Source organism: Triticum dicoccoides, chromosome 2B, assembly GCF_002162155.2.
Source record: "Triticum dicoccoides isolate Atlit2015 ecotype Zavitan chromosome 2B, WEW_v2.0, whole genome shotgun sequence".
Lineage (NCBI taxonomy): Eukaryota > Viridiplantae > Streptophyta > Magnoliopsida > Poales > Poaceae > Triticum > Triticum dicoccoides.
In genome coordinates this window covers 800,061,546-800,075,936 of record NC_041383.1, presented here as the reverse complement: position 1 = coordinate 800,075,936, position 14,391 = coordinate 800,061,546, and the positions used below count along the sequence as shown (strand labels likewise).

At 39.7% G+C, this 14,391-nt stretch overlaps 2 pseudogenes; both read left to right on the top strand.

Annotated features, from left to right (window-relative positions):
* The first annotated feature begins 1,977 nt into the window (after positions 1 to 1,977).
* On the top strand, positions 1,978 to 3,373 carry LOC119368879 (annotated as a pseudogene).
* Positions 3,374 to 7,965: 4,592 nt separating this feature from the next.
* Positions 7,966 to 9,803, top strand: LOC119368878 (annotated as a pseudogene).
* Positions 9,804 to 14,391: the final 4,588 nt, after the last annotated feature.

Below are 14,391 nucleotides of genomic sequence, written 5' to 3'. Positions count from 1 at the left end.
AAGTTAGAAACCAACCGACCCACAACCATTGAGTTGGGACTGTTGGCTCAATAAACCCTTCACCCATCAAACCCTTCCAGCTCCTTGCGGATGAACGGTGCTTGGACACATTTGAAAACCTATACTCTAGTAGTCTGATTACCACTATACTTACATCTGGGTGCCGCTTATTTGCGTAGGACATGTTTGACCAATGTTGTGACCACGCAAGGGATAACTAGTTCTTGTTGTGGGAGGACGCGAAGAAGATGCGGTTGATAGTGAGTGGGGAGTTCCACAGAGAAATGCGGGAGTTCCTCCGCAAGCAAAAATGATCCAAGGGAAGTGACCATCTGGAAAGAAGAGAAGGTGCTACTTGTCTGTACCACATGCTCCTTCATGTGAGGAAGGCCTGAATATACCTACCCAGCAGACAAGTCTTTAGAAGATCCAACTGAAGGAGGCAGAGTGGTAGTCTGGCAGATGTTGAAATCATTTGGACTCGACGGTTCTAAATCGAATGTAATCATATGTTTGATAGGTTCAGTCTGCGGTTTGCGCCATGCTAAATGTAAGCCACGGAAGGTAGTGGATTATTCTGTTAGGCAAATCAAAATCCGATGAACTGTACGTGATCCACTTCAAGTTGCGTACAATTGTCATTAATCTGTGTCAGTCAGTTTGGAACCAGACATGTTTGCAAAACCGCATCCAGACAGGATTGACAATTTTGATTTTCAGTAAATTTGTTTATTATCTTTCTAATAAAATATATCCAAACTCTGGTGTGTAGAGTTAAAAATACAATGAGCGTTCAATTATGTTCAGGCATAGGACATTATGAATATACCAAAGTTGAAATATGGCCTCACATTAAACGAGTGTTCAGTATAGAAACAAATTTATATTTAAAAAACTGGTTTCAAATATTTGAACTAAAGTTCCACTTTTTTTGTGCACAACATCGAACGGCTCATTGTGTTGACACCAAAGGTATGGCAATGGTCGTCAACTCAACCGGAGGCAAAACCAAAACTGACTGTCTTACAACTGAACCGGAGGCAAAACTAGCCGACAAAACCGGTTAACATGGTTGGTAACAAATCCTTCTGAGATGATTGTTTCCTTTTGTCATCCACATTATATTAACTAGAGAAAATGAAATAGGACTTTGCCTATAAATGTGTGTTTGGAAATCAGACTTATCCTTATCATATCCTATATCATATACAAAGAGGAAGAAACACTTGAATATTATTAGAGTAGTAATTGTCATTGGTGACGATGCGAAAGGAAAGAAGCATGAAGAATCTTTAATCTACACATAAAAAAGATGGTCGATAAGTTTCCAATACCAACAATCGATCAACGGTGTGTTTCCTACCTATTTTGTATAAGTACACGCTTTCACAACCAACAATGGCTCCATTTTTAGATGGAAATACTCCTACACACTAGGATTAGGCCTCAATAAATATTTACCTTTTTCATCCCTCAATCCATAAAACTGATTGGCCCATGAAGGATGCCAGTATATATATGCCCCCATACACGAGCATGTCCTCCAAAGTTCAGCGAGCAAACACACAAACACTGGACTACCACCGAACTTATCCCACAACTTTGTCAAGTCTTCTCTTTGAAATGGAGGGTGTTACAGTCTTGATTGTTGGTGCTGGGCCAGCAGGCCTCGCAACGGCAGCATGCCTTAGCCAATTCTCAATTTCTTATGCCATCATCGTGCGGGAGAGCTGTAGCGCGTCACTCTTGCGCAACCGCGTGTATGATCGCCTCAAGCTGCATCTCGCAAAGGAGTTCTGTGAGTTGACACACATGTCATACCCTGTAGATGCACCAACATACATACCAAAAACCTTGTTTGTGAAGTACTTGGATGACTATGTTGAGCATTTCAACATTCAACCAAAGTATCTCACCAGCGTGGAGTCATCCACATATGACAATGATGAAAAATGTTGGTCCATTGTGGCAAAGGACATGTCAAAGTGCACCACATTCAAGTTCATGGCGAAGTTTCTTGTTGTGGCAAGTGGTGAGAATAGTGTAGAGAATATTCCAATGTTCCCTGGACTGGAAAACTTTCAGGTGATGTTATCCACTCCTCAAGCTACAAGTCAGGCAAGAGCTACTCTGGCAAGAATGTATTGGTCATTGGATCTGGCAACTCCGGGATGGAAATTGCTTATGACCTTGCGACCCATGGTGCCAACACATCGATTGTTATACGAAGCCCGGTACGTACGTGCACTATATATTTTCACTGGGTGCATGAACGCAAATTCTTAGTATAGTTATTAATAGAAGAGATGCAATTTTCAGTGTTTTACTAATAGGAAGTATTTCACATAGAAAAAGAGATGGACTATTTTATATCACACACAAACAACTGAAAGACTAGAGGAACCACATGACAAAAATTTATTTCTTGAAAGAAGAAATTCTATGAAAATTTATTTATCATGCATACTTCAAAAGAGGTGTGACGTGTTTTGTTGTTGCAGATTCATGTAATGACAAAGGAATTAATTCGTTTGGGGATGACACTTGCTCACCGTCTTCCATTGAATCTAGTGGATAAACTCCTTGTGATGGCAGCGTATTTAATATTTGGAGACCTGTCACAGCATGGCATCACAAGGCCAACAATGGGTCCAATGACCCTCAAATCAGAAACAGGCCGATCTGCCGTAATTGATGTTAGGACTGTTGGATTGATCAAAAAAGGCATCATCAAAGTAAGTATGTCATTGACATGACATAAATTTATAACATATGTTGATTTGATATGCCAAGTTATCTATGTATTTTTATCTCCTAAAGGTTCAAGGGAGCATTAGTAAGATCAAGGGCAACATAGTTAAATTTCAATGCAGTAAAAGAATGTCATTTGATGCAATTGTGTTTGCAACTGGATACAAAAGCACGGCAAATATGTGGCTCAAGGTAATATAGCTTGTGTTTGAACATGTCTGAGTTTGTTTTCTTGGTGTAACCATTATTAAATCTGCTGACAAGGTCTATGTGTTTTTAATCCAGAATGGTGAGAGCATGTTAAATGGCAACGGACTGCCCATCCAAAAATATCCGAATCATTGGAAAGGTGAAAATGGGCTCTACTGTGCTGGGTTGGCGAGGAGAGGATTAGCTGGTATTGCAATAGATGCCAAGAATATCGCTAATGACATCAAATCTGTGATGGACTCTATGTCAAGTTAAATCATCTTTTACATGTAGTTTACCATGGCAAGCATGCTAGAAGGTTGATTCTTTGAGAAATATATCCATTGTGTCACCTTTCTATCTAGCTTTTAGACAAGTAAATTTATGTTTATTTTAAGATTCATATGTGCCCCGAAGAGAGATGTACTATTATACTATAATCAAGGGCTTTATACTATCATTACGCGGAGAGATTTCTAATTTTGGTTGAACCTACAACTGTGTATTATATTTTATTTACTTGAAATTACATGTGTAAAAGGCATGCGATCAATACTCTATTATCTATACCAAAATCTCTTGTGGCGTGTTTACCCCATCAACATACAACTGTAGGAGGTAGTAATCACATCAGCCTAAAATAAATGCATAGTTCACTACATCCATCCATGGCCGGTACTGTGGTGCTATTTAGTCTTAGTATGGCACTAGTTATCATCCCGTGCATCTGCATGGGGGTAGCTGACATACTATAAATCATTAAAAATATTTGTGAACATATTTTGAAACTTAAAAATAAAACTTAGAACACCATATGACGGAAAACTACTATTTAGAACGTGTATTTGTGGTTACGTGATACACGTATCCTTAAGTGTTGTGGACACAGTTTTTTGTGCCCGAAGCACAAGGTTTGCAGTATGTAGTAAGTTTTCCATTGGCTGAGATCCAAGGTATCCATCCGCATAGCCTTAGATATAAATTTCTTATTACCTTGCGACCATGGTGCCAATACTTTGATTGTTATACGAAGGCTGATATGTACTACTTGCACTAAATATTTTCACTGGGTACATGAACGCAATTTTTTAGTATAGTTACCACTGCAAGAGATCCATTTTTTTAGTATTATTACTAATAGAAAGTTTTCACATATATAAGAGATGGACTGTTTGATATGACGCACAAACAAACAAACGACTAGAGGAACTACATGACAAACAATTAACTTTTGAAAGAAGAAATTCTATGAAATTTTGTTTTATCATGCATGCTTCAGAAGAGGTGTGACATGTCTTTTGGTTGCAGATTCATGTAATGACTACAGAATTTATTCAGTTGGGATGACACTTGCTCATCATCTTTCACTAAATCTAGTGAATAACCTCTTTGTGACTGCAGCGAATTTCATATTTGGAGACCTATCGAGGCATGGCATCACAAGGACCAAAACCAAAAATGGATCACAATGACCCTCAAGTTAGAAACCTACCGATCCATAGTGATTGATGTTGGTACTGTTGGATTAATAAAAAAAGTCATCAGCAGGGTATTTGAATATTTGAAGGAATCTGCCTTATTAGTCATATTTTTTATAGTTGAAACTAATAAGTAGACCTTTTCTCTTATAATGTCGGTTTGTTTTCTAGTTGGCACTTCTAGAGAGATCCTAGTCATCTACCTAGATAATATAGATCTGACTTAAATGCGCAATTATATATTTCAAAAATAAGGCACTTACATGACGAAGAAGGTGGCTACTTGCATATATACTGAATGTTCATTATATTTGAAGGCATAACAAGCAATCATTTGTTTTCTTTTTGGAGAAACACCGACGTTGGATTTATAGAAGTGTCAATGGGATATATAGAACATCATTTGAATCAAGACAATAAGAAATCCTAAGTACCCTTTTTACAATGTGAACTGACGGAATAAAGCATATATAGTGGATGAGCTTCTCCCAGTTTTGTCTATCACTTGTATCAACCGATGACTCATTGGAATTTACTGACTTCCAAGACAAAATATACTCGGATGGCAAAGATTGCTGATGCCAAACTTGAATTAGCTAAAAGCAACTATAACCAGTAACTGAAATATGATCTTAACACGCTCGTGGATTGGCGGAGTGTACCTCTGTATTCTGTTTTCCCTTTTAAAAATAGCACATTTAACTGATGCATTGTTCAAGCAATCTTCAAATCATTCCAAAAAATCTGAGGCATTGTTCGGCCAGTCTCCTGAGTATGACATGATAGGTCGGCCCCTTAAGCAAGGAGAAGAAGCAAGCAGGCTTAGCAATGACGAGCGAGGCCTCCACAAGTCCACAGAAACAAAACCCGCCAATCCGCCATCCTCCTTCCTCCTCTAGGGTTTTACTACACAGTGCTGCCGTCTCCCTCCCCACCTCCGTCCCCCGCCGCCCCGCCTCCTACCCGGCAGACCACCACCGAGGCGCGAGCCAGCGGCCATGACCAGCAAGAAGCACAAGTCCTCCAAGAAGCAGCCCAAGGGCAGCCGCTCGGCGCCGACGCCGACGCGGTGGCCGACACCGGGAAGCGTCGTCTCTCCGGCGCCGCCAAACGCCACCAAGCCGAGGAGGAGGAGTTCATGCCCTCCTCCATCAGCGCCAAGATCCTCCGCAAGGCTCTCAAGCCGCAGCAGGAGCAACAGGAGGAGATCCTCCACGTACTATTCGGTCTTCGAATGGCACAAATTATCAACCTGTGCTACTACATGGGCGAGCTGACATACTAATAAATCGTTAAAAATATCTGTGAACTGATTTAGAAACTTAAAACTAAAAGTTAGAACACCATATGATGGAAAACTACTATTTAGAACGTGTATTTGTGGTTACATGATACTTGTATCCTTATATGTTGTGGACACAGTTTGTTATGCCCGAGGCGCCCAGGGTTTGCAGTATGCAGTAAGTTTTCCATCGGCTGAGATCCAAGGTATCCATCCGTCTAGTCTTGGATATAAATTGCTTATGACCTTGCGACCATGGTGCCAATACTTCGATTATTATACGGAGCCTGATATGTACTACATGCACTATATATTTTCATTAGGTACATGAACACCATTTTTTAGTATAGTCACCACTAGAATAGATGCATTTTTCAGTATTATTACTAACAGAAAGTATTTCACATATATAAGAGATGGACTGTTTTATATCACGCACAAACAACAAAAAGACTAGAGGAACTACATGACAAAAAAATAACAATTGAAAGAAGAAATTCTATGAAATTTTGTTCTATCAGGCATGCTTCAAAAGAGGCGTGACATGTCTTTTGGTTGCATATTCATGTGATGACAAGAGAATTAATTTAGTTGGGATGACACTTGCTAACTTTCTTTCACTAAATCTAGTGGGTGACCTCTTTGTGATGGCGGCGAATGTCATATTTGGAGATCGATCGAGGTATATGGCGTCACAAGGCCCAAAACCAAAAATGGTCGAATGACCCTCAAGTTAGAAACCAACCGACCCACAACCACTGAGTTGGGACTGTTGGATTAATAAACCCTTCACCCATCAAACCCTTCCAGCTCCTTGCGGATGGACGGTGCTTGGACACATTTGAAAACCTATACTCTAGTAGTCTGATTACCACTATACTTACATCTGGGTGCCGCTTAATTGCGTAGGACATGTTTGACCAGTGTTGTGACCACGCAAGGGATAACTAGTTCTTGTTGTGGGAGGACGTAAAGAAGATGCGGTTGATAGTGAGTGGGGAGTTCCACAGAGAAATGCGGGAGTTCCTCCGCAAGCAAAAATGATCCAAGGGAAGTGAGCATCTGGAAAGAAGAGAAGGTGCTACTTGTATGTACCACATGCTCCTTCATGTGAGGAAGGCCTGATATACCTACCCAGCAGACAAGTCTTTAGAAGATCCAACTACAGGAGGCAGAGTGGTAGTCTGGCAGATGTTGAAATCATTTGGACTCGACGGTTGTAAATCGAATGTAATCATATGTTTGATAGGTTCAGTCTGTGGTTTGCGCCATGCTAAATGTAAGCCACAGAAGGTAGTGGATTATTCTGTTAGGCAAATCAAAATCCGATGAACTGTACGTGATCCACTTCAAGTTGCGTACAATTGTGATTAATCTGTGTCAGTCAGTTTGGAACCAGACATGTTTGCAAAACCGCATCCAGACAGGATTGACAATTTTGATTTTCAGTAAATTTGTTTATTATCTTTTTAACAAAATATATCCACACTCTGGTGTGTAGAGTTAAAAATACAATGAGCGTTCAATTATGTTCAGGCATAGGACAATATGAATATACCAAAGTTGAAATATGGCCTCACATTAAACGAGTGTTCAGTATAGAAACAAATTTATATTTAAAAAACTGGTTTCAAATATTTGAACTAAAGTTCCACTTTTTTTGTTCACAACATCGAACGGCTCATTGTGTTGACACCAAAGGTATGGCAATGGTCGTCAACTCAACTGGAGGCAAAACCAAAACTGACTGTCTTACAACTGAACCGGAGGCAAAACTAGCGGACAAAACCGGTTAACATGGTTGGTAACAAATCCTTCTGAGATGATTGTTTCCTTTTGTCATCCACATTATATTAACTAGAGAAAATGAAATAGGACTTTGCCTATAAATGTGTGTTTGGAAATCAGACTTATCCTTATCATATCCTATATCATATACAAAGAGGAAGAAACACTTGAATATTATTAGAGTAGTAATTGTCATTGGTGACGATGCGAAAGGAAAGAAGCATGAAGAATCTTTAATCTACACATAAAAAAGATGGTCGATAAGTTTCCAATACCAACAATCGATCAACGGTGTGTTTCCTACCTATTTTGTATAAGTACACGCTTTCACAACCAACAACGGCTCCATTTTTAGATGGAAATACTCCTACACACTAGGATTAGGCCTCAATAAATATTTACCTTTTTCATCCCTCAATCCATAAAACTGATTGGCCCATGAAGGATGCCAGTATATATATGCCCCCATACACGAGCATGTCCTCCAAAGTTCATCGAGCAAACAGACAAACACTGGACTACCACCGAACTTATCCCACAACTTTGTCAAGTCTTCTCTTTGAAATGGAGGGTGTTACAGTGTTGATTGTTGGTGCTGGGCCAGCAGGCCTCGCAACGGCAGCATGCCTTAGCCAATTCTCAATTCCTTATGCCATCGTCGAGCGCGAGAGCTGTAGCGCGTCACTCTGGCGCAACCGCGCGTATGATCGCCACAAGATGCATCTCGCAAAGGAGTTCTGTGAGTTGCCACACATGTCATACCCTGTAGATGCACCAACATACATACCAAAAACCTTGTTTGTGAAGTACTTGGATGACTATGTTGAGCGTTTCAACATTCAACCAAAGTATCTCACCAGCGTGGAGTCATCCACATATGACAATGATGAAAAATGTTGGTCCATTGTGGCAAAGGACATGTCAAAGTGCACCACAGTCAAGATCATGGCGAAGTTTCTTGTTGTGGCAAGTGGTGAGAATAGTGCAGAGAATATTCCAATGTTCCCTGGACTGGAAAACTTTCCAGGTGATGTTATCCACTCCTCAAGCTACAAGTCAGGCAAGAGCTACTCTGGCAGGAATGTATTGGTCATTGGATCTGGCAACTCCGGGATGGAAATTGCTTATGACCTTGCGACCCATGGTGCCAACACATCGATTGTTATACGAAGCCCGATACGTACGTGCACTATATATTTTCACTGGGTGCATGAACGCAAATTCCTAGTATAGTTATTAGTAGAAGAGATGCAATTTTCAGTGTTTTACTAATAGGAAGTATTTCACATAGAAAAAGAGATGGACTATTTTATATCACACACAAACAACTGAAAGACTAGAGGAACCACATGACAAAAATTTATTTCTTGAAAGATGAAATTCTATGAAAATTTATTTATCATGCATACTTCAAAAGAGGTGTGACGCGTTTTGTTGTTGCAGATTCATGTAATGACAAAGGAATTAATTCGTTTGGGGATGACACTTGCTCACCGTCTTCCATTGAATCTAGTGGATAAACTCCTTGTGATGGCAGCGTATTTAATATTTGGAGACCTGTCACAGCATGGCATCACAAGGCCAAAAATGGGTCCAATGACCCTCAAATCAGAAACAGGCCGATCTGCAGTAATTGATGTTGGGACTGTTGGATTGATCAAAAAAGGCATCATCAAAGTAAGTATGTCATTGACATGACATAAATTTATAACATATGTTGATTTGATATGCCAAGTTATCAATGTATTTTTATCTCCTAAAGGTTCAAGGGAGCATTAGTAAGATCAAGGGCAACATAGTTAAATTTCAATGCAGTAAAAGAATGTCATTTGATGCAATTGTGTTTGCAACTGGATACAAAAGCACGGCAAATATGTGGCTCAAGGTAATATAGCTTGTGTTTGAACATGTCTGAGTTTGTTTTCTTGGTGTAACCATTATTAAATCTGCTGACAAGGTCTATGTGTTTTTAATCCAGAATGGTGAGAGCATGTTAAATGGCAACGGACTGCCCATCCAAAAATATCCGAATCATTGGAAAGGTGAAAATGGGCTCTACTGTGCTGGGTTGGAGAGGAGAGGATTAACTGGTATTGCAACAGATGCCAAGAATATCGCTAATGACATCAAATCTGTGATGGACTCTATGTCAAGTTAAATCATCTTTTACATGTAGTTTACCATGGCAAGCATGCTAGAAGGTTGATTCTTTGAGAAATATATCCATTGTGTCACCTTTCTATCTAGCTTTTAGACAAGTAAATTTATGTTTATTTTAAGATTCATATGTGCCCCGAAGAGAGATGTACTATTATACTATAATCAAGGGCTTTGTACTATTATTACGCGGAGAGATTTCTAATTTTGGTTGAACCTACAACTGTGTATTATATTTTATTTACTTGAAATTACATGTGTAAAAGGCATGCGATCAATACTCTATTATCTATACCAAAATCTCTTGTGGCGTGTTTACCCCATCAACATACAACTGTAGGAGGTAGTAATCACATCAGCCTAAAATAAATGCATAGTTCACTACATCCATCCATGGCCGGTATTGTGGTGCTATTTAGTCTTAGTATGGCACTAGTTATCATCCCGTGCATCTGCATGGGGGTAGCTGACATACTATAAATCATTAAAAATATTTGTGAACATATTTTGAAACTTAAAACTAAAACTTAGAACACCATATGACGGAAAACTACTATTTAGAACGTGTATTTGTGGTTACGTGATACACGTATCCTTAACTGTTGTGGACACAGTTTTTTGTGCCCGAAGCGCAGGGTTTGCAGTATGCAGTAAGTTTTCCATCGGCTGAGATCCAAGATATCCATCCGCATAGCCTTAGATATAAATTGCTTATTACCTCGCGACCATGGTGCCAATACTTCGATTGTTATACATAGCTGATATGTACTACTTGCATTAAATATTTTCACTGGGTACATGAACGCAATTTTTTTGTATAGTTACCACTAGAAGAGATCCATTTATTTAGTATTATTACTAATAGAAAGTTTTCACATATATAAGAGATGGACTGTTTGATATGACGCACAAACAAACAAACGACTAGAGGAACTACATGACAAACAATTAACTTTTGAAAGAAGAAATTCTATGAAATTTTGTTTTATCATGCATGCTTCAGAAGAGGTGTGACATGTCTTTTGGTTGCAGATTCATGTAATGACTACAGAATTTATTCAGTTGGGATGACACTTGCTCATCATCTTTCACTAAATCTAGTGAATAACCTCTTTGTGACTGCAGCGAATTTCATATTTGGAGACCTACCGAGGCATGGCATCACAAGGACAAAAACCAAAAATGGATCACAATGACCCTCAAGTTAGAAACCTACCGATCCATAGTGATTGATGTTGGGACTGTTGGATTAATAAAAAAATCATCAGCAGGGTATTTGAATATTTGAAGGAATCTGCCTTATTAGTCATATTTTTTATAGTTGAAACTAATAAGTAGACCTTTTCTCTCATAATGTCGGTTTGTCTTCTAGTTGGAACTTCTAGAGAGATCCTAGTCATCTACCTAGATAATATAGATCTGACTTAAATGCACAATTATATATTTCAAAAATAAGGCACTTACATGACGAAGGTGGCTACTTGCATATATACTGAATGTTCATTATATTTGAAGGCATAACAAGCAATCATTTGTTTTCTTTTTGGAGAAACACCGACATTGGATTTATAGAAGTGTCAATGGGATATATAGAACATCATTTGAATCAAGACAATAAGAAATCCTAAGTACCCTTTTTACAATGTGAACTGACGGAATAAAGCATATATAGTGGATGAGCTTCTCCCAATTTTGTCTATCACTTGTATCAACTGATGACTCATTGGAATTTACTGACTTCCAAGACAAAATATACTCGGATGGCAAAGATTTGTGATGCCAAACTTGAATTAGCTAAAAGCAACTATAACCAGTAACTGAAATATGATCTTAACACGCTCGTGGATTGGCGGAGTGTACCTCTGTATTCTGTTTTCCCTTTTAAAAATAGCACATTTAACTGATGCATTGTTCAAGCAATCTTCAAATCATTCAAAAAAAATCTGAGGCATTGTTCGGCCAGTCTCCTGAGTATGACATGATAGGTCAGCCCCTTAAGCAAGGAGAAGAAGCAAGCAGGCCTAGCAATGACGAGCGAGGCCTCCACAAGTCCATAGAAACAAAACCCGCCAATCCGCCATCCTCCTTCCTCCTCTAGGGTTTTACTACACAGTGCTGCCGTCTCCCTCCCCACCTCCGTCCCCCGCCGCCCCGCCTCCTACCCGGCAGAAGACCACCGAGGCCCGAGCCAGCGGCCATGACCGGCAAGAAGCACAAGTCCTCCAAGAAGCAGCCCAAGGGCAGCCGCTCGGCACCGACGCCGACGCGGTAGCCGACACCGGGAAGCACCGTCGCTCCGGCGCCGCCAAACGCCACCAGGCCGAGGAGGAGGAGTTCATGCCCTCCTCCATTAGCGCCAAGATCCTCCGCAAGGCCCTCAAGCAGCAGCAGGAGCAGCAGGAGGAGATCCTCCACGTACTATTCGGTCTTCGAATGGCACAAATTATCAACCTGTGCTACTACATGGGCTAGCTGACGTACTAATAAATCGTTAAAAATATCTGTGAACTGATTTAGAAACTTAAAACTAAAAGTTAGAACACCATATGATGGAAAACTACTATTTAGAACGTGTATTTGTGGTTACATGATACTTGTATCCTTATATGTTGTGGACACAGTTTGTTGTGCCCGAGGCGCCCAGGGTTTGCAGTATGCAGTAAGTTTTCCATCGGCTGAGATCCAAGGTATCCATCCGTCTAGTCTTGGATATAAATTGCTTATGACCTTGCGACCATGCTGCCAATACTTTGATTATTATACGGAGCCTGATATGTACTACATGCACTATATATTTTCATTAGGTACATGAACACCATTTTTTAGTATAGTCACCACTAGAATAGATGCATTTTTTCAGTATTATTACTAATAGAAAGTATTTCACATATATAAGAGATGGACTGTTTTATATCGCGCACAAACAACAAAAAGACTAGAGGAACTACATGACAAAAAAATAACAATTGAAAGAAGAAATTCTATGAAATTTTGTTCTATCAGGCATGCTTCAAAAGAGGCGTGACATGTCTTTTGGTTGCATATTCATGTGATGACAAGAGAATTAATTTAGTTGGGATGACACTTGCTCACTTTCTTTCACTAAATCTAGTGGGTGACCTCTTTGTGACGGCGGCGATTGTCATATTTGGAGATCGATCGAGGTATATGGCGTCACAAGGCCCAAAACCAAAAATGGTCGAATGACCCTCAAGTTAGAAACCAACCGACCCACAACCATTGAGTTGGGACTGTTGGATTAATAAACCCTTCACCCATCAAACCCTTCCAGCTCCTTGCAGATGGACGGTGCTTGGACACATTTGAAATCCTATACTCTAGTAGTCTGATTACCACTATACTTACATCTGGGTGCCGCTTATTTGCGTAGGACATGTTTGACCAATGTTGTGACCACGCAAGGGATAACTAGTTCTTGTTGTGGGAGGACGCGAAGAAGATGCGGTTGATAGTGAGTGGGGAGTTCCACAGAGAAATGCGGGAGTTCCTCCGCAAGCAAAAATGATCCAAGGGAAGTGACCATCTGGAAAGAAGAGAAGGTGCTACTTGTCTGTACCACATGCTCCTTCATGTGAGGAAGGCCTGAATATACCTACCCAGCAGACAAGTCTTTAGAAGATCCAACTGCAGGAGGCAGAGTGGTAGTCTGGCAGATGTTGAAATCATTTGGACTCGACGGTTGTAAATCGAATGTAATCATATGTTTGATTGGTTCAGTCTGCGGTTTGCGCCATGCTAAATGTAAGCCATAGAAGGTAGTGGATTATTCTGTTAGGCAAATCAAAATCCGATGAACTGTACGTGATCCACTTCAAGTTGCGTACAATTGTGATTAATCTGTGTCAGTCAGTTTGGAACCAGACATGTTTGCAAAACCGCATCCAGACAGGATTGACAATTTTGATTTTCAGTAAATTTGTTTATTATCTTTTTAACAAAATATATCCACACTCTGGTGTGTAGAGTTAAAAATACAATGAGCGTTCAATTATGTTCAGGCATAGGACAATATGAATATACCAAAGTTGAAATATGGCCTCACATTAAACGAGTGTTCAGTATAGAAACAAATTTATATTTAAAAAACTGGTTTCAAATATTTGAACTAAAGTTCCACTTTTTTGTTCACAACATCGAACGGCTCGTTGTGTTGACACCAAAGGTATGGCAATGGTCGTCAACTCAACCGGAGGCAAAACCAAAAATGACTGTCTTACAACTGAACCGGAGGCAAAACTAGCCGACAAAACCGGTTAACATGGTTGGTAACAAATCCTTCTGAGATGATTGTTTCCTTTTGTCATCCACATTATATTAACTAGAGAAAATGAAATAGGACTTTGCCTATAAATGTGTGTTTGGAAATCAGACTTATCCTTATCATATCCTATATCATATACAAAGAGGAAGAAACACTTGAATATTATTAGAGTAGTAATTGTCATTGGTGACGATGCGAAAGGAAAGAAACATGAAGAATCTTTAATCTACACATAAAAAAGATGGTCGATAAGTTTCCAATACCAACAATCGATCAACGGTGTGTTTCCTACCTATTTTGTATCAGTACACGCTTTCACAACCAACAACGGCTCCATTTCTAGATGGAAATACTCCTACACACTAGGATTAGGCCTCAATAAATATTACCTTTTTCATCCCTCAATCCATAAAACTGATTGGCCCATGAAGGATGCCAGTATATATATACCCCCATACACGAGC